Raw genomic sequence first — 21013 nt, forward strand, 5'->3', positions numbered from 1 at the left:
CTTGTATGTTATATGTTCTGATGATTCTTCTTGGAGCTCAGAGGTCATACCTAGAGGTCACATGCCCTCCTTTCCCTTGTGTTTTAGATAGGACCTTGAGCCCTTATAGGTGTTTTACTCTTTAATTGAGATGAACACAAAATTGCTAGATCTGATCCCTCTCTCACTGCAGACCAAACACTGGAACTCTTCCTGCTCCTCATTTCCACCAACCACAGGGCATAAGAGTAGAGCAGCTTGAAAGACAACATGTATCCTTTCACAGCCTGAGTGAAGGGAATTCCAGACAAAGAAAACTATTAATGATGGAATTTTCAGTTGGTATTTCCCATTTGGGATAGACCATCCTTGCCATGTTAGTCACAGGCAGTCCACCAAGGAGCTAAGACACCCTCCCCTTGTGTCTCCCTAGGCACTGCTGTTTGTCTCTCTTCTATTCTTTTTAGATGTCATTGGGATCCAAATCTTTTATGAAACGTCAGATAGGACATTACCTTCCCAGGCTTCTGCATCTATGGTCTTTCTCTGTTGCACTAAGCTTGACATGCTAGGGCAAGCCACCCTTTCTTTGCTGACTCAGTGTTCATCTTTCTTACCCTGTTTTTTCTAGTAACTTAATATTTCACAAACCAATTTACATTTATGCATTGAAAGAGCAGATTGCTTTATTTCTTCCCCAATGGCAGATAATAAAGTTATTTGTTTCCTGGCAGTACTTCACAGAGACTATGGTTTTTGAGAGAAAGTGTCCTTTTACTTCAGCGGCCCACATCCTTGCCTCGTAAAACACACACATTGACTAACTCACCGAGGACAGGACTACAATGTTTGCCCGGTGTGCATTGCCTTTTCTCTTGCTGCTCTGCTCCCTCAGTGCTCCTTCTGTTAGAATTCTTGAGTAGAATTTGCCATGGAAGAAGAGAAATGGGAGCCATGCTTGCTGTCCCCTACCAGATTGCCTCAGGCTCCTTCTCCTAGAAGGCACCAATAGCTTCTCCTCTGGATACGGGTGTCCCTCAGGCCCTAACTAAGTGGGTTGTTATGTGAGATAAATCACTCACCAAACACAGGGCCCTGATGCTGCTGGGCCACTACCTCTGACTGAAGCTCTCTCTCTCACTCGGAGAAGTTAATGATCACTGCACAGTTCTGCAGGCTTTCTGAAGGGACTAATTGAAGTATGACATGAAGCTTGGGGCAGCCGTGGAACAGAAGGACCAAAACAAATCCATACCTTACTGAAGGGCTATACTTTTGTGAGTTGTAATAAACTGAGGGGTGGCACAGCAGTGTGTGACAGAGGCCATTTGTGCCCTTTACTTAAGATTTCCAGAGCAGAGAAGTTTCTTATCAGTGAATTCTTGTTGTTACAGAGTTTGAAGTATATATTCTCCTTTGTTCTATACTTAGAAAACAAAAACATCCTCTTGGCAGCGTGGAGCTTTTTCCCAGAGGTGAACAAGAGAAAACGTGTTATTCTTTCTGGGAAACTTGGCCACAGGTTTGTAAGGGAAAGAAAACAGTAAAGTTCTGGCTTCTAAACTCAAAACTACCTGAATGGAGCCAGCTCAGAGCTTGAGACCTACCCTGGTGGGGTTTTCCTGAAGAACCCTTCTGGTTGTACTTTCTTTCCCATGGACCATTTGTCCTGCTTGACTGTTCTGGGCTTCAGCCAACTGCTAGAAAGGCCTTTTCCCATCTATATGTAAAATAGAATATGTGCTGCTTAAGTGTTCGCTGGGCCAGTTTCCAGCCCACTGAGGCTCAGTCTCACAGACTGGTCACTCAACTCCATAGCAGCCAGTTCCTGTGTGTACTTGGCAATATTCTAAGCTTAGCAGTTTGAAATACGGTGCCTGATTACCAAAGCAAATACATGATAAAATAGAAGCTTTTATGTTTTTTCTCCTGCCATATCTTATGCAGTTATATTCTGCATCTTCCAATTTCTTTAGAAACCTGATAAGGATACAGGATGGTGAAAAGTTGTAAGAGCATGCAGACCTCAGTTTGAATCACAGCTCTACTCTTCACATGCAGGTGACTTTAGGGGAGGTTTTTTTTTACTCTTGAAGCCTTAGTTTACACACCAGTTAACTGGAAAGTGTTTCTTGCCTCTTAGGATTTTTGTGAGGGTTTAAGGAGATGTGTAAAGGATTCAGAACAAGCCTGCCATAAAGTAGATGGTTCATAAATAGGTTTCCTTCCCCTTCCTCTCACAAAGACTTGGTGAATTCATAACCAGAGCTCTTCTTAATTCTTACATGGAATAGTATACTTTTAGAGCATATGTGCGCATAGCTGTGGATCTTCCTTCTCCATGACATATCTCTTAATGGAAATAAGTCAAGGAAAGTTGCTGTTCTAGCCTCCTCCTGAATGAACAGAAGGCTCACTGAAAGAAAGGCTACTGGCTTTTCCCTTTAGGTTTACAAGGAATTCTGCATCCTGGTAAGACATTGTCCTAGGTCTCTCGAAGCTTTAGAGGGAAGACAGAAATATAAACAAACTGCTGGGCTCAAAACGAGAGAATTCATTTTAAGGCACAGAAGTAACACAGAGGAGGGAGTGATTGGTTACTTGGAGGGAAATTGGGGATTGTCTCCCTGAGGAGCTAATACCTGAGCTGCTTTTGAAGGACAAATAAGAGTTTTCAGTGTTAGGATAGGAGGGGAAAAGGAAGTAGAGAGGAACATTCTAAATTGAGGTTAACAGCATGTACTAAGGTGTAGAGGTATGATATATCCGGACACAGTGTGTCCAGCCAACTGTGCCCCCTTTTGTATTGATGGAGTATAAAGAGTGAGGGGTTGGTGTGGGATGAGGCTAGAAATGCATACAGGATGTATTGTGGACCCTCAGAGTCACTCAGGGTATTAAGAGAGCAGCATGTTCACATTTGTGTTGAGAAAGTTTATTTCTTTATTTCTTTCTTTATTTCTTTCCAATGTATTCTGGTGAATACATTGGATCCCCATTGATTACCAGTGCCTATCTCAGCTGGAGGCTGAGAAAGCAGTTAAGAAACAAAGGTAGAGGCCTAACATCTGGCAATGAAGAAGAGGAGAGGTTGGAAAAGTATTAAGGAGGAAATAATTAGGGGAATGACTGGATTTTTTGGGCAGAAATGGGGATGACATTGAGTGTAGGAGGGAAAGTAACTTGCCCAAGGCTTGAGTGTTTGGGCAGACTGGGATATCAACACAAAAGTAAGAAGTTTTAGGAACAGATTGGTGGTCAGAGGATTAGGTTGAGAATACTGCAAGTAATATTCAGGAAGCCAAGAGAAGAAAGAAGTCCAAGGAGTCGGCAGTGTCAGATTTTACCTAAAATGTCAAGTCTAAAAACTATGAAGTGGTGTTATATTATTTATCAATTAGAAAGTCACAAATGACCTTTGTCAGTGCAATTTCATCAGAGTTGATTCAGCTAAAGGCAGATTACAGGCGAGTAGGGTGTAAATATGGGAAATGAGGAACAGAATCAAAAATAGAGTGCTCATTACAAAATTCTAACAGATTGCAAAAGGAATGCATAAAAATGAAAGCTAAAGGGTCACAATAACATTGTAAGGGTGTCAACAACTTGAGTACTTTGATATTGGTAATTCTTCCTCAAGACTGGAGCAAAACATGGCATGTAGTTGGAAAAGCTATTCAGTACACCGATTGTTTTCATAATACCATTACAGAATGTAAAACTCAACAAAATCTTCTTGGCAAATGAGGATATTAAAAAGACGGAGTGAGAAAGTATTCTAGGAAACATGAGAAACACTGGTCTGAAGGCTGAGAAGAAGAACGAAGAAAGGCTGCAAGGAAAGATTGATAGAGCAGTGACCTAAAGAAGACGGCAGGGATGAGATGGATGGGGAACAGAGTGGAGGGAGGATCCTTAGAGGAGTGCCCCTTGGTCTTCTGAGACCAACTACAAGGAACGCTGAACGTGAGTGTAGACACAGACACAACATTCACATTGTGGGGTGATTCACCTGGACAGAGAGATGAATGGCACAGCTTTGCAGGTATCTGTGGGATGTGCTTTACGTCATGGAAAAAAAAAAGGCATTCTGCTGGAAATGATGTCTCTGCAGCCAAGAGGGAGTTTGGGCTGTGATTCTCAAGGGGAAAGTCAAGATAATTGTTCAGCAATCCCATATGTGCTGCTCTCATTAATCCCAGCCTTTCACAGAGCCCTCTGGACATCAAGGTGGGGTGGACACTTTGCATTTTTACGTGGCCTTTTTTGGGCAGAAGGCCCCACAGCTTGATAGGGAGTGGCATTTGGCGCGAGCCAGCTGGCCTCTCTGTCACGGTTCCTGCACCCCTGTATGTGGAATGATTGGTCAGATGGACTAGCAGGTGGGGCTGGCCAGAGTCAGCTGGAGCTAACAGGTCAGTACCTCCTGAAGGCTCTTGCCCTCTAGTCCTTTGAGCACCTGGCTTAGGTTTGGTTGGTGAGCAGGTAATCTTACAGCATCAGAAGAGAGACTGTTGATGGTCCCTCTGACTGCTGCTGTGCAGACTTCGTTCAGTCGTGGAGGTGATCACAGCCAGGTCTTGTCCCGAGTTTGCAGGGAAGTCAGGATCCCCAGGCAGTCCACATTTGTTTGAAAGCACCCTTTTTCCTCATCTAGCATTTAGTGTGCCCCATGCTTTTCCTTCCATTAGAACAAAAGCAGTTTGCTCCCAATCTTTATTTTTCACTTATTTTCATTTGTCACGTGTTTCATGTTTTTGTTTTTTGGCTAGAGGGATACTGAGGTGCACATATTTGCATATCACTTGGCCTTTGATTCACATTTTTTATTTAACAGCACCATTGGGCATTTGGTGTGTGTCATATCGCTATGACCTTGATAGTACATTTACTTATTTTGAATTACTTTCTTGGCTCTGGGGTATCTGGGTTATGCTAAGGGCATAGTTCAGGAAGTAGTCCTGTTGACTAAGCAGAACAGGTATCAAGTTTGTGAACCAGCTGCCTGAATTGGAAGAGAATAATAATTTAAGGTTTCAGTGCAGTCATCTAAGTAGTCTCATATCAAGTATTTGATGTCTTCTGTTAACTCACTGACCCCAATTGCGTTTCTATGTTCCTAAAGCTAGGGCAGCAGTATGTACGTGGAATTGGGGACTGAAGCAAGTTTGGAGTGTGGGGGAGTAGATGTCACCTAGGAGGCAACAGCTACCTGGCAGGGGGTTCCCATGTAGATCACAGCAGGTGACTTTTAATTAACCAGTTACCTAGTCATATGAAACAAGACTAGAAAATGAGACTTCCCTTTGCCTGCCCTTTGGCATTTTTCAATTTTTTCTCTCTCTCTCTCTCTTTGATTACAACTCCCCACTGGAGCTGCATTATGACAAGGGATGCAGTGAGAAACCCTAGGTATCTAGGGCTTGGTAAATTTTGATGGTACCTGATGGATAAACTGAAGGTTCGGCTGTGTGTCCTTCGACCCTGAATGCCTTTGAGGAAAATATCTCATGTCCTCCTTTCTTTTTAACGCCTCTTCTCCATTCTATTCCTATTAGAATATCAACTGCTTGTTTCAAAAGACCAAAAACTTCTAATGAGAGAGGAGAGGGAAGGTGAACAGGAATATCCTTCCCATCTCCTGGCCCCAGAAATGGTGGATCCCCATTGATTACCAATGCCTAACCAAATTACACAATTAAAGCCAATGTATGTTTAAGTAAGAAATCCCATTCTGCTATCACAGAGGTGCTAATGAATCAGACTGTTATATGGTTGTGTTTGCTGGGTTTCTATCCTTAATTAAGCAATTACAGGGTCTGCTGATACTTATGAATTCCTTTCAGATGCTTTAATTGAATTGCAACTTAATGGGTATTTGCAAAGTGGGGTATTCTTTCTCTTGGGATTTGCCAGTTTGATTCTGTCTCCACCACCTACTTGCTTTCAGTTGGGTCCCATTACCAGAAATGGGCAGCTTGACAGGAGACTTTTATGGAGCTGCTCTAGTTCTTCACTTTTAAAGATACCATTGTATGAATTACATTCATGACAGAAGGTCCTGGAGGATCACCCGTTAGGAAAGCATTAACACGATAAACAAGTTGGGGACCCTTTTTAAATGAAGCCAAGATTATGCAAGCCCACTATAAGAGAAAGCAGTCTTTGATAGATAGATTTTGGGTGATGCATAAATTAATATGATAGTTCCTGCTTTCTTGAATAGCTTTTAGCCTAGCAGTGTAGACAGCCATATGAATAACTTGAACAAAGAACTTAAAAGGAGTTATGAAAACTATGAGCAACATACCATGAAAATGCAGAAGAAAGTACAATTAATTGGGGAATGGCAAAGACCTCACAAGGGAGGTGGCATTTGAGCATCCAAGATCAGGAACATTTTCTTTTGGCAGGCTAGGTGTGATTCATCTAGGCAAAATAACTTAGCCTATATCATTAGTTCTCAGGAAGAGTAGTCTAAAAGAAATGGATGTATTCATCAATCATTTTCCTCTCTCTGTAAATCTCCTTCTCTGCTCGCCTGCCATTGAGCATTCAGTGCCCTGCCCTCCACTGCCATCTTTGCATGCATACCATACCACCACCCCTGTCATGTCACGTGGATAAAAGTGCAGGCCTACAAAGATAGCCTAATTATCTCCTGTCTTTAGATTGTGAATCATCCCCAGAATGATCCTCATCATGTTTGTGGGTCATTCAATGACATGGCTGTTTAATAATTTATTTCCACTGGCACTATGCTAGGAATTTAGGAACATAAGTTCTAGGCTTCAAGCAAAGTAGTTGTGTCTACTGAGGTAAAGAATGTATAGACATGAAGGGGAAAAATAAATCCTCTGTAAGAAAGCTAAGAGTAAGAGAAACATGCCTTAAAAACCATATAAATGAAAACAACTCCAATTTTTATAAAACAATAACCTATATTGAGATAACTGGCAAAAAGGCTAAAGCGATCCTAGTTTATAACCCAACAGTACAACCATCTGGAGAAGGGTGGAAATGAATGCTGGTCTAGCCCAGATCAGAGCAGGCCTGGAGTGTGATCTTCTGAGGACCACCCTTTTAGGGAGGACATTAGCAAATTGCAGAAGGATCAGAGGAGAGTGACTGGGATGGTAAGAGACCTAAAAATGCCATGACCTGAAGACCAGTAGTAGGAATCAAAGGAGACTCTCAGGACATAATGGAATATTTCCAGGTCCAAGGGCAGGGATATTATCTGCCCAGTAGCCATTTGGTTTGGTTTGGTTTTTGAGTCAGAGTAATGAAGACATCAATAAAAATAAGATTTGTTCATCATGGTTTAATGGCAGTCACAGACCTTGGAGCTAAAAACATTTTAAGACGAATTCCTGCTTCCTGGTTAATTATTTCTATCAGACCAGCCTGCATCTTGGTCTGATGCTGGGACCCTAGAGATGATGGAGACAGCAAGGCTCACCTAGCAGTTCTGTGCCAGCCTGTCTAGAGACCTGCAACTGAAGGGAAGCATGTTAGCAGTGGCACCACCTTTTGTGGAGCCCGTCAGACTGCTGAGGGTGGTACAGCCTCCTAATGGGAATGCTCAGCTCTTACCATTTCAGTAGGGTTTTCTATGCCAAGAAAAGAAAGTTGTTGATTTCTCCTCAGCTGTTAGAGGATGGGCCCATTCATTCCCTCTGGATGGATGGGTCAAAATTAAGAAAAAAGAATCCTTTCCTTCCAAATCCTCGGACTCCTGCCTTCTATTGCTTTTTACTCTTGATGTTTGAGGGTTGGTTGGTTGGTTGGTTGGTTTTTTAGTTGAGACAAAGGCAAAAATATTCCTAATAGGAATCAGGCCTATTCCATACAGAGCCAATAAGAGCCAGTAGAGTGGCACAGAATGATCAGACCTGGGAGCTTTTCCCCTGGGAAGCTTCCTCTTCTATTCCTTCTCCTCCCCTCCCACTGGATGGCTCTTTCTGAGTCTGTTAAAAGTTATCGAGGCTGCCTTCTACCTCGTGGGCATGGCGGGTAGGGAATAGGAAGCTTACAAAAGTCAGATCGCTGCTCTCTGCTGGAGTGTTTCCAGTACTAGCACCTATCCCTGGTTGTGCCCAAATACCTCACTTCTAATTCCATCCTTGTGGCTTTCCCAGAAAAATACATTTTAGTGTGGATTTTTCACTGTCATCTTGTCAGCCTGTTGGCATTTGTCAGCAACCATTTAGTAGTAGTGGTGGCAAGCAGCAGCATCCAGAATTGGGCTACTCACCACTACCCCTGCCCTGTGGGGTGTCTATTTGGCCAGCCTAATAGTAGAAAATGGCAGGACCTGGATGCAGGAGACGGAGTATAAATGGTGTGGTAATTTGAAATTAAAGGGAAATGCTTTGAAATCTGGTAATGGGCAGCCCCAGGGTGAACAGTGCAGACTGCCTATAAGACTTAATCCTAGTTGCTATGGGAACCACCTCTCACATCCCCCTTTCAAGCAGAGATATGACTGGGTTTAAAAAAAGAGTTCCTCATCATGAAAAACTATCTTGGCCCCCAAACTCTAGATCATCGCTCACCTTGGATTCCTTTCAGAAAATTTTCCTGAGGGCTGGCTATGCCAGTCTAAGCCTGGCCCTTTGTATAAAATTTCAGTGAATGGCACTAACACGAGAATTAGAACATTCTAGGTGCCCAGCTATCGGCAACTGATCCTAGCACACCCTCCTGTTGCCCGAGCAAACACCACAGGTTTTTACTCAAAGAACTGGATAAAAGCACTGGCCACATGTTGCATGTCCTCATGCCTCCTGCCTGAGGGGCTCCAAGGAAGCCTCAGTCTTGAGGCTGCGCTCAGTCTTGGTACCATGGGATTGGTCTCAGATTCTCATGTAGAGCTGCCAAACACAGAACTTGTAGGAGGAAGAACAATTCATAGAAGTTCTTTTCAGATCTCGAAGGCGTCTGAGACACAATTGCATTCTGTTATTTTTTATTTTTTTAAATCATCAGAGCTTTTACCCATTTATTTAAATTACCACATTAATATAGACTTGTTAGGTTTGGGGTTTTTTGTTGTTTTGTTTTTTGTTTTTTAACCGCTCTTTCCCTATGTTAAAATAAATGAGGTCTGTATCTCTCTTCTGTGGCCTTTGATTTTTGGACATACGGCTCCCTTCAAGGTTGGTTTATGGGCTTCCAAGTGGGCTTTGAAGAAACTTTAAGCTTTCTGGATTCCCTGTAATTTTTCCTTATTATACTTGTGTTTTACAATAGTAGTCCTGAATAAACCCTAGTAACTCCCATACTTACCTTCACTATATGTAGGAAGTTATTTAAATTGACTACTTAGTCTACAACGGGTGGAGAAGTTCCCATTTCCCTGCCCTGGTGTGCCTCCTTTTCCTGAGCTTGTACATCTGCTAGTGATTTTTCTAGGGTTAATTTGGGTGTTTTTATTTTTAAATTGGAACATGGTGTCTGTCTCTTCTCTGTGTGTGTTTTGGATGCAACCCCTGTGCTAGGCATGCGGTTATTAACTCCACTGATATACCAGTTCGCTCATTAGCATTTGCATTTTAAATTACAAGCTAGAGCAGACGACATTTATGCTATATTTGTACCATTGCCTTCTTCATGAATGATGTCGTATGTGCAGGGAATTCAGAAATAACTCCTCTAGGGCCCTGATATATTTTCGTCTCTCTTTCAGCAAACTGTTTCTTTTTCACTCTTGATTCTCATTGTTTGATAGGGATTTTTTTTTATTCTGTTCCAAGTTTAGACCTATTTGTGAGTGCTCTGATTGGGAAGTGCTATTTGTATCAAAATAGGCATATTGCGTAGAGTGGCCATCTTTCCCTTTTGCGTTGTGCTCCTGGTAAGCAGTGTGCTTTGATTCGAAAGGAGGGAATTTTCTCCTCCACAGTTTGGTGGGTGGGAAGACATGGTAAAGGGTACTTGTTCTTGCTGGTATTCATGCTCCCATCCCTCTTTTTTATTGTTGATTCGTCGGTGATTATTTGTTAAACCTGTTACTGAATGACACTTGCATGGGGAAGATTGGGAAACTGTGTGCCTTCCTTTTGAGAGGAAGAAGCGCACGTACAGGACGTCATATATAGATATATAATATCAGCATTCATGAGACTGGGTTAGAGGTGACCTGCTTCAGTAAAAGTTCAGTCAGTCCTCTTGGGGGAACTATTGCTCTTGGCAGATGGTGACTTCATCTTGATTACCAGAACCAAACTTTGCTTACCCAGAATGCACAACTTCCAGTGTGACTTCCTGGATTTTTTATGTTTTAAAAGTCGAATTTCACCAAATGGAAAGGTCCCTGCAATAGAACTCAAGAGAACCAAAACTGAAGATCACAGAGAAAACAGCACAGTGGCATGATCACAGACCTAACTGCTGTAGCTCTGCCCCTCCCTAATCTGCTGCTAAAAACCATCAAAACACTAGCTTAGGCTAATTTGGGTGCACTAAGCCTAGGAAGGCTCTACTCACAGGTCCATGACCCATGGCTGGACATTTCTGTTTTGGTTCTTGTGGTCAAGATACTGCAATCACCACATCACATTATAATAGCATTTTAAACCTACTCTCATGTTGACCCATTTCATACTATGAGACTGGCCTCATAGTGAACATTGCCATATCATATTCACTTTTTTAAAAAATTTATTTATTTGAGAGAGAGGGAGAAGCAGGCTCCCCTGCTGAGTGGAGAGCCCAATTCGGGACTTGATGCCAGGACCCAGGGATCATGACCTGAGCTAAAGGCAGATGTTCAACCACTGAGCCACCCACGTGCCCTCATATTCATCCCTCTTTATTCCCTTAGCAAATAGGTCTTACCCATTAGAATGAGTGCTGGGAAGTTAGTAATTTTTTTTTCCAGTTCCAAATCATACCTCACACTTAATATAGCTCTGTATATCTTCTTGGATTCTGTTAATCAATCTTGTAATGATTTCTTACCTGGATATCTGCTGATGCAGTATTTTCCAAGAAACCCACAGATCTCCAAATGGGCTCTGTTGTCTTGTGAGGGGCCCATAGTCCTGTGAGGGGTTTTTCCATTTAAACATGTTCAGGGATGGTCTTCTTCACAACTTTTCCAAAAACGAAAGCACTTGTGAAGTTCTTTTGAAAAGTTCACAGATAAGACAAAATTAACAAAAAATTCTTACCTACTCTATATCCCTTTTCTTCCATAGAGATGGTTCCTGTTCGGCACGCTCATTATTTGCTCTGTACCTGAGTGGCTTCTGTGAGCTCCAGGCTCCAAATCCATGGGCCTTCGGGCCTCAGTGTTTTCTTCTAGTCTTTAGCTTCTTTCGGTCTCTGTGACTTTTACCTGGCAAAATTGTTTTCTATGAACTTATTTAAGCTGTGCCCAACAGGGTGTGCACAGATAGCATGGAAGAGATGAGTGGATCCCTAGAGACTTGGGAGTGCTAAGACTGGAGTCACCTGTGCTGTCAGATGAAGGTGTATTTGGTTGTGTGGTGGCAGGCATCTAGAGGGCATTCATACTCTTCATTTACAAATGCCCCCCTGAATGATACTGATGGAAGCAGTGGAGACTAACAGCTCACTAAAGAACCGAGGAATCCCACACACTGTCTTCCATGTTTTCATTGCCTGTGTTATCCAGGTGGAGGGCTGATTGCTGCTGTCACACTCCCAGTCCTGCTGAGCTGGTGCTCTGGAGGGGAGGGCTGGGGCTGCCTGCATTCCCCTAGCTGCCCAGCCATCCAGCCCTCTCACGCTTCTGCACCTTCCTCCACTATGTCGTTGGCTTCTGACAGAAACCTTGAATTAAGTGGGTTAGGAATAAACTGCTTGAATGCGTTTGTGCAAGATAGCCTCTCTCACCAGCTATCTGAAGTGCTTTTTGAAATACACGGGAGCCCTTTGTAAGCTGCTTTATAAGCTGTGAAGTCCATTGTTGCTGCTCTCTGCAGCCAGAGTGTCTCTAACCTAAGTAATGTCGACTTGGATCCGGTCCAGGGCTTGGTATTGGAAATTCGCGTAAGCAGCAAAGCCGCCCACCAGAGTCACTAGCAGCTGTTGCAGGTTGGAGGATTTGCAGAAATTGAGATTGCTGTTCCCAGATATTGGCACTTGCCTAGTGATGAATGACCGAGTCTGTGCGAGGGGACTCTGTATGATTTCCTTCGGACTTTTCTTCTCAGCCATCCATTGTGGCGCCTGCTCAATGGTCCCGTTGTGGAGGAGGGCGGCTGAATGAAGGGGTGAGTGGCCTGCCTCTACTGCCATTCCCTCCCTTAGTTGGCCTAAACTGAGACCTTAATAATAGCTCTTTGATCCCCTGAACTGGTTCTTGGGGCAGGAATTTCATGGCACCATAGCATAAATGCCAGGGGCTACGCATCTAACCTCCAGAGGGTAAGAGAAATGCACTTCACCTAAAAGAAAGTGATGTGAACTTTGATTATCCTAGTGTCCTTTTGTCTTAACCCGCCTATCTGCACTGGATGGAATAGCCAGGGAGGTAAGACAGAAGACCAGAAAAGGTTTATTATGTTAAAGTTGTAATGGCTAGTGTGTTTATTTCTGATATGATTGCCCCAGAGTGAAATTTTTAGAGGTTGATGCCACTTTGTCTAATTTCTTATCACATGTACTTATGCATATTCATATATGCATATGCTAAAACCGATGTTAGAATGTCATCTTCCTAGAGATTAAACTGCAAAGAAATCAGCACAGAAGGCCTCCAGAAGAGAATTCTGCCCTCCCAACTGCCACTTGCTTTCTCATATCACCTTTTTATTTCCTTTATAGCACTTGCCGTTATCTGGAATTACTTGGTTTATTCATCTGCTTTTTTTGTTGACTTACTGCATCTCCAGATTGCAGGATACTTGAGGGCAGGGACCTTGTCTGTGTTGTAGGTGCTGAAGCCCTATAACATCCCCTAAAATATCGCCTGACTCAGAGTTAGCATTCAGTAGAGAGTTCTTGAGTGAATGAATGAACAAACACTGAAGTTTCTGGGCTGACACTTACTAACTTATTTTTGTTTGTTTGTTTAATTTTTTATTTATTTATTTATTTATGATAGTCAGAGAGAGAGAGAGAGAGAGAGAGGCAGAGACATAGGCAGAGGGAGAAGCAGGCTCCATGCTCCAGGAGCCCGACGTGGGATTCGATCCCGGGTCTCCAGAATCGCGCCCTGGGCCAAAGGCAGGCGCCAAACCGCTGCACCACCCAGGGATCCCTGTTTGTTTGTTTAAAAGATTTATTTATTTGAGAGAGAGAGAGCTATGCACACCCTGGGGAAGAGGAAGAGGAAGAAGCAGGGAGCCTGATGTAGGGCTGGTCCTGGGATCGTGAACTGAGCTAAAGGCAGACATTTAACCAACTGAGCCACCCAGGTGCCCCTTATATTAGCTGATCTTAAAATTCAGAAAACAGAATAACTCTGTTCCTGTAGAGAATGAGTACTAGAGCCACAGCAGCCCTAAAATAGCAAACAGTACCAAACTGGGTCTGGAGAACTGAATTAAGACTTAGAACTGTCCCCAAAGTCATTTAACCTTGAATAAGTCACATAGCGTCTCTGGGCCTTGGGTTTGTGCACTGAGTTGAGGGAGTGGATTAGATTTCTCTAGGGTTCGTTGTAGGACTGAATCTCAATAGGTTTAACTTAATGGATATTTATGCTGTGGATTAGCTCATTTAATTCTTACCACAGCCCTAATAAGTGGATATCATTATAGTCCCCATTTCACAAATGAGAAAACTGAGGCTTAGAAAAGGTAATTAACTTCCTAAATAAGTAGTGCACATGTTCTTGATCATGTTGTATGTCCTGTCATTTAGAATGCAGTGCCCAAATGGATATTGAACATACTGTTCCCAAGGTCTTAATCTTTTTTTTCTCCAGTCTTCCCTCCTTTTGTTGCATCTGCCTATGTTCTCTTCTTGGCCAGGAATCAAGCCTTTGGGGATGACCCAAAGAAAGGTTAAGGGGACATTGGAAGTGTCCCTATTTAGGAAATGTAGTAATGAGGGTATGAGATTTTAGCTGCTGTTGGAGTTTGAATTTTTTTGGCCCTCCAGATGACACTGATAAGAACACATCTAAGATGAGAGCATGGCTGGGACATGTGATTGTGGAAGAGCAGGCAGGTCAGACCTGTGGGATGGGTTTATGAGCTAGGGCATTTATGGACAAATTAAACTTTAGCCCTGAGTAAGCAAAGTCCTAAGCCAGTTATTACTGCTCTGGCACTTCTAATGGGTCCTGTGCAACGCTTATAAATTATTCAGCTGCTTTACTAATAAAGCCTAGTCCTGGTGATACTTAAGCATAGCTTAGAAAAGGTTAGAGGGACAGAATATTTGCTGACCATCAGGGAACCCTCCTTTCTAATTTGGAGGTGAAACGGTTAAACTGACTACCTTGAGTAGCAGAGTTTTGAGAGCTTAATACGTGAAACTGGTGTTGAATGTTAACGTTGTAGACTAACAAAGGGCTTTCCTTGGAGGGGACTGCCCCTGCTGAGTTTCCCTGGACTGACCTGCTGCACCTTTCACAGTGTCATGATTAAGTGCCCCAGGATAGCCAACATTTAAGCACCAGAAGTTGTTGGGATTTAAAGGGGAAAAAAGTAATTCCTTTAACTTTGGTATAATTTTGGTATAATTTCAAGTTCATAGAAAAATTAAACCGTAGTACAGAGATCTTGAAGTTACCTTTACTGAATTTACATATTGCCCCATTTGCTATCAATGTATTTTTAGAATCAGAAGATTTTTGCCAGATTGCCTCTCATATTGTATAATAATTTCTTCCATACAGAACATACTTAAAAAGTTTGTGTAGTCACCTTACTTACTCTCTTGTGACAACCATGAAACATCATGTTTGGAAGATGGGCTGCAGCAGTTATACATCTTGGCTTTGCCATTTATTTTCAAGTGTTCAAAGTTCAGGCCTAGTGTCCAGTGGATCTTTTTGGTTCAGAAGATCTCATTATAACAACTTTGGGGCCCCTGTCAGGTTCTGCTGTCTCCATGGGTGAGAGGACCTGGAAGCAGCACTTCTGTGAGGTAGTTAGAGCTCCATCTGTAAGCCATTGGGAGCGAGCACACCTTGGTATCTCTGCATGCTTGTTGTCCTGAATTTTTCATGCTGCCCCTAGAAATGATAGGGGCTTTATAGTCTTAGTCTTACTTCCTTTAAGATTTCAGTAAGTAAGGGATCAGAATAAAGCAAAATGATTCCTCCACGTACGCCTACCTCCATTTATGTTGGGGTTCTGTTTTTTTTGGGGGGGGTTCTGTTTTTTAAAGGTGCTCTGTGAATATCAGTGATGTCTTGGTGAAGACTACATTTATTTGAGTTGTAAGCTGCTGCAAGCTACAGAACACCACAGAAAGGAATCTCAAGGTTGATACTTCCCCACGTGCCAGCTAAAAAGCATGATGACAACTATTGAGGGACCTTGACTGCTTAATCTCATGTTTCATGGCACAGAATTTTAAAAGTCTTTTTTCTCTTTGCTTTCAACTTTGTACATTCTTATATTTGCTCTTCTGAATCCACTCCCTGTCTTAATGTCTTCCTGAATTTTCACTGAAATGAAAACTGTTAGTATGTGTACTCGTCCTATTGCTTGTGTCTCTTTCAACTTCATTGGGATTTGTTTTTTTCATTCATTGGTGAATGGTCTTGATTTTATAACAGCAAGAAATTTCACAATAATGATGCCAGCATTATTAGCATTTGTACATCTTAGTCAAGCATTTTGCCCCCACTGCTTTTCATGATCCTATAGGGGACTTCATTGAGATCATACCTTTCAGTATAGCAGGAGATTATTCGGCTTAATAGAGTTGAGATAAGTCTAATTATATGGAAATAGAATAGGGGAAAGGTGAATTTGAAATACTTTAAAGGAAAATGGGTAATAGTTCACCAAAGAATTGGAAGACCTGATTTCTCATCCAGACTTTACTGTGCACTTTATGGCCTTAAACAATGTTCACACAGGTGTCTGCCCCCACTTCTCTGACTCCCATTGGCCTATACTTTTATGTGTTCTGCCCCACTATTGTTAACTCCAGGATATGGTCCTAGCTCTGTGGCCTTGGATTTTTTTTTTTAATTTTTTTTTTAATTTGTATTTATTTATGATAGTCACAGAGAGAGAGAGAGAGAGAGGCAGAGACACAGGCAGAGGGAGAAGCAGGCTCCATGCAGGGAGCCCGATGTGGGATTCGATCCCGGGTCTCCAGGATCGCGCCCTGGGCCAAAGGCAGGCGCCAAACCGCTGCGCCACCCAGGGATCCCGCCTTGGATTATATTAAATGGCAGCTGACCTTCTTTCAAGGCCTAAAAATGCCATAATCTTATGAGCCCTTCCCCTTACTCTTACGTTTGGGGTTTGAAATCAAGTCAGCTGACCAATAAATTGAGTTGATAAAGTTTTCACCTTGACATAAATGTAATATGTGCGAGTAGGAGATGAGAACTTCTAAGACAGCCAGTGTCTTCTCTTTGTTCATCAGATAAATGCTCTAATTGGATGACAGACCTCAGTTTTAAAGTATCCTGAGCTCAAAGGTGAGCTAGCCAAAGGCTAACACTAAAGCCATCAATCAAGTTCTCAGAAAAGCAATTAGGACCCTAATGAGATGAGGACGGGGCTTCTGGGATAGCACCAGAGAGAAGTCTGGAGGCAAGCTGTTTGTTTGAGATGCACCCTTTGCTCAAATGTCTTCCATGCGTTCATGTAGGATCTGGGGCGTCTAACGTTCTTATTCCTCTTCTTGGTGAAATTAGATGTGTTGTGTTAAGCATTGGCTTTATCTGGGATTTGGTTTTTCTTCTTCACGTGCCCATTTTTTTAAAGCTACAGATGTAAACACAGAAGCTGAGAAACAAGCTTAAAATTCTGTTGACATGCTGGTTCGCCCACTTCACACGTGAGGTATATTAAGGATTCACCTTTAGCAGCAACCCAATTAGCAATTGCCAATACTGCGTATGTACCATGTGGGATTGTTAACAGTTGCTATGTGGAAACCTTAACTTTTGCATTCCCTGACTCATTTTACATGAACAATGCAAATGTGAAGAAATAGGGGGGGTGATAAGATGTGGAGCTGGCAAATAAATGGAACTCTTCTTTCTTGAATCACTTTGAATGGTAACTTCTCAGTGATCATTCAGTTCTTCAACCTCCTGCCCTTGTGGAAGTTTGTTTTCCCTAAATGTTTAAGAAGGAAGTAAAATAGTTTGACCTTTATTTGCATTGAGCTTCACAGCAGTTCAAGTTCAATACTTAGCAGGAAGATTGCCTTTAATGAGCCACGTTTGGAGGAGGTGGATTTTAATCTCTTAATGTTTGGAAGGAGATGAGATGTGTGTACGCAGTGAGAAAGTAAGCTTGCAACCTTAACTATTACATTCGAAACTGAATCACTCTCCCAGCAACATTTAAGAACAAAAAACTGTGGGTTCTTTTTGTTCTTGTTTTGTTTTTTTGAGGCAAAAAAAGCATCTCATCTATAGCATGTGCTTGTGTGTGGAATCTTGAATTTAAAGGGAAAATAAATAGAAAAACACTCAGGTAGTTCAGAAATCCTCTTTCCTTGTTTTGTACTTGATCTGAGAAAGAAATTCTGGTTCCAAACCAGCTTCTTTCCTTTCTTTTCAGCTCCCTCCCCTCCTCAGGGTGAAGGGAAAAGGTGCTTCCTCAGCCTTTGTCAGCACTAATCACCAGCTGTGTTTAGTGCTCTACCACTTTGTTTTTTCTTTCCCTTGTTATTTGGTGGGTCTGGTTTTATGCTGAATAGAAAATAACTTAGTTATCCCTCCCCTTCCCTCTCAACTCACTCCTCTCCTCCTCCTCTCCCTGCATTTGAAAGAAGATTGTTCTTCTGGAGTGGAAATTCTTGATTGCAGTTTAGAGCAGGAGCTTTAAGGGAGAGCCTGGAGTCCTCAGGACCCAATGGAAACTGGTAGGTTTCTCACCACTCGTTGCTGTGGGCTGTGGTGTGGCCTCAAAGTCACAGCATTGTGCCCTGGCACTTCCAGGTAGGGCTTGAAAGCCCATCACTCCCAGTGAGTTCTAGTATGGTGCTTCTCATTACCTGTTCTGTAGGTCTAGAGTGGGCTAGAGATTCTACATTTCTAACGTGGTTCCAGGTGATGTCATTGCTGCTAATTTGCAGACCACTCCTGAAGGGACACACTTTAGGTTGTCTTCCTATTTTGTTTTCTCTTAGACTCAGAAATTATGAAATACCGTTGTACACACCAAGCCTTAGTGGCTAAGAGAACAAGTTTTGGAGCCCCCCATCTAGTCTTGAGTTTAGGCTCTCCACTGCCTAGATATTTGAAACTCTCTTTTCCCCATTTAAAGAGGTAGGGATAAAAAAAATAAAATAAAGAGGTAGGGATGAGGGCAGCCTGGGTGGCCCAGCGGTTTAGCACCACCTTCAGTCCAGTGTGTGATCCTGGAGACCCGGGATTGGGATGAGTTCCACATCAGGCTCCCTGCATGGAGCCTACTTCTCCCTCTGCCTGTGTCTCTGCCTCTCTCTCTCTCTGTGTGTGTGTGTGTGTGTGTGTGTGTGTGTGTGTGTGTCTCACGAATAAATAAAGTCCTTAGAAAGAAAGAAAGAAAGAAAGAAAGAAAGAAAGAAAGAAAGAAAGAAAGAAAGGGTGATCAGCAAATCATTCATGTGAGGCTCTTCTTATCCAGTGACCAGCAAAACCTTAAGTGGCCATGTTGACCCATACTTGATGCATGATTTGAATTCTGTTCTTGGAAATGCCACCTGGGGAGGCCTCATCCTTATATTTTAGGGGAGTGCTGTATTTGAACCAATGCCCTACTTGGCTTTCTTTCTCAACCATGTACCTCAGACTATGGTCTTAATGATGTGTTCCCTCCCACTCACAGTAGCCCTTGCTTGTTCAGAGATGTGGGGCCCCTAGCACAGCATCCTAAGCTGGTCTGTCACTGAGGTCTAAATATCATTTCCAAGATAGTCATGGATTTTTGTTCTTAGTTGTGTTTATGGCACCAACATGCGTTTGTAAGATTCTCTTGAGAGTGTATTCTGCCTCAGCCCATCTTCTGGAGCTGGAATGGATGTTTCCTACCTTGATACCTGTACTCAAGTCTTCTATATAGAACAGCAAAGTGGGGAAGTTAGCCCTCCATGAAGGGTCCCCAGGCATTGTCTTCAGTAGCAATGGTAGTTGCCAATTCAATCTCAGACGTACAAGGTTACACACTCTGAAAATAGATTCTGTGTCTGCAGAGGCTTTCTAGGGATTAAAGCATATTTGTTTAGGACAGAATGTGATGATTTAAAGTAGAAAATGGAAATGGGGAGCTGAATTGGTTGAAAAGCATGCCCAAGATCATGAGGCCTTTCACACATCCTGGTCCCTTCTGTAGTGAGTGTGGGAACCTCAAATAACCCCAGGTATTCTCTTGTATTATGGGGTGAGTGGGGGGTCCTACTTTCTCTAAGAGAGGATGTTTTAGTTCTTATTTGGACTTACTTGGCCCTGCATGTTGGAAAATCCACTTTTGCCACATTGAAGCGTAGCTAGCTTCTTTCATCCTTCACTTCTCCACTTCTCATTTTTTCCCAGAGAACTTTGCTGGCTCCTGGACTAGATAGAGTAAGCCCTTCCCTCCCACAGATTCCCAAGGTTCTACCTTATGCTTGCTTTTATTTTGTACGTAAGCCTTCTGCAGTAGCTGCTAAGTTCCCTTTGTCTTCATGTTGCCTATGTTGTGCCCCCAGTGCTTATTCAGCACAGCCCCTAGTTCATAGTAGGCACTCAGTAAGTATGTATTGAGTAAGTGGAAACTTTGCCCTGCTTCTGAAGCCATGCCTTCTTCAGTGGAATATAGGGAGCAAGAAGGTGATGCATAGTCTTAGATATAGGTTAATCGTACAGCAGCTTTCTGTTGAATACATTTCCAAGGTACTCATGGATTTTTGTTCTATAGTTGTATTTGTGGCACCAACATGCATTTGTAAGATTCTCTTGAGAGTATATTCTGCCTCCAGGAACCAGGACTGTACATAAGTAGAGATCATCACTGATTTCCAAAGCGCCGGCATCAGCCACAGAGGGTGCAAATTGATGGAGCAAGCTCAGGGAACGGGAGAAGCAAACTTCACTTAGAAACTATTAGCTCTAGGCAAAAAATTAAGAACTCTTAGCTTTCCTGTATTTTTCAGACCTGTAGCCTTTGCAGACTCTGGAGATTCCTGAGCTGATCCATCATACACTAAGGAAAACAGCTATGTTAGATTTTATGGCTCTTTGCTTTAGTTTTCCATGTTCCTAATTCATTTTTGACATGACAGTCTACAACAGTCCAGATTTTTTTGTGAAGTTGCTTATCAAAATTAAAAGTGTCAGATACCCAATATTTTGAGGCCAGTAATTAACTAGGACATTTTTATTTACATAGAATGCCTGTAAAACATCTTTATCAATACAGACTTGACTTTTTTTCCTAGAATGGCTGATTATAACACAAGTAAGAGGAGCATACAGTTAAAAGAGAAGAAAGCATTTGTGGTAAAAGTGATTGAGTTACTTAGGAGTTTCCTCTCTGCCACTGAGGTCTGCTGATGAGAGCAGAGGGCCATGTGCTAGAATGTTCTCTTCCTCCTCGGTGAACTTTTCCTCTCTGCAGCTTGACCACCCACGCACGCTTCTCATTCAGGGATTCCTCTTCCGATCTCTTATAGTTTCAGTCCCATTTCCTCTTATTTATCCCAGTTACTTTTCTTTTTCCTGCCCCTTAACTTTTTTCTCTCCTATTTCCCTCTAAGAAATAAACCTTTCTTCTGTGTGGCTGTGAACCAGCGCATGTGCTCAGTGCTTTTACGTGGATTGCTCATTTAATCTCCCTTAACTCTCTCAATCTGCCCTTTATTCAATTTACTGTCACAATGATAGTTTGGGGGATAGTAAAAGGAATCAAGGAAAAGTTTTAAATGCTTTGAATCAAATGATTTTTTTTTC

The 21013-nt window shown here is 42.4% G+C and overlaps 1 protein-coding gene across 1 annotated transcript in view; it reads left to right on the plus strand.

The window, feature by feature from the left end:
- Window positions 1-21013, plus strand: part of SND1 (staphylococcal nuclease and tudor domain containing 1) — a 420606-nt gene that overhangs the window by 269221 nt on the left and 130372 nt on the right. The gene's annotated exons all lie outside the window — the stretch shown is intronic.

This window comes from Canis lupus, chromosome 18, assembly GCF_048164855.1.
Source record: "Canis lupus baileyi chromosome 18, mCanLup2.hap1, whole genome shotgun sequence".
In the NCBI taxonomy this organism is placed as follows: domain Eukaryota; kingdom Metazoa; phylum Chordata; class Mammalia; order Carnivora; family Canidae; genus Canis; species Canis lupus.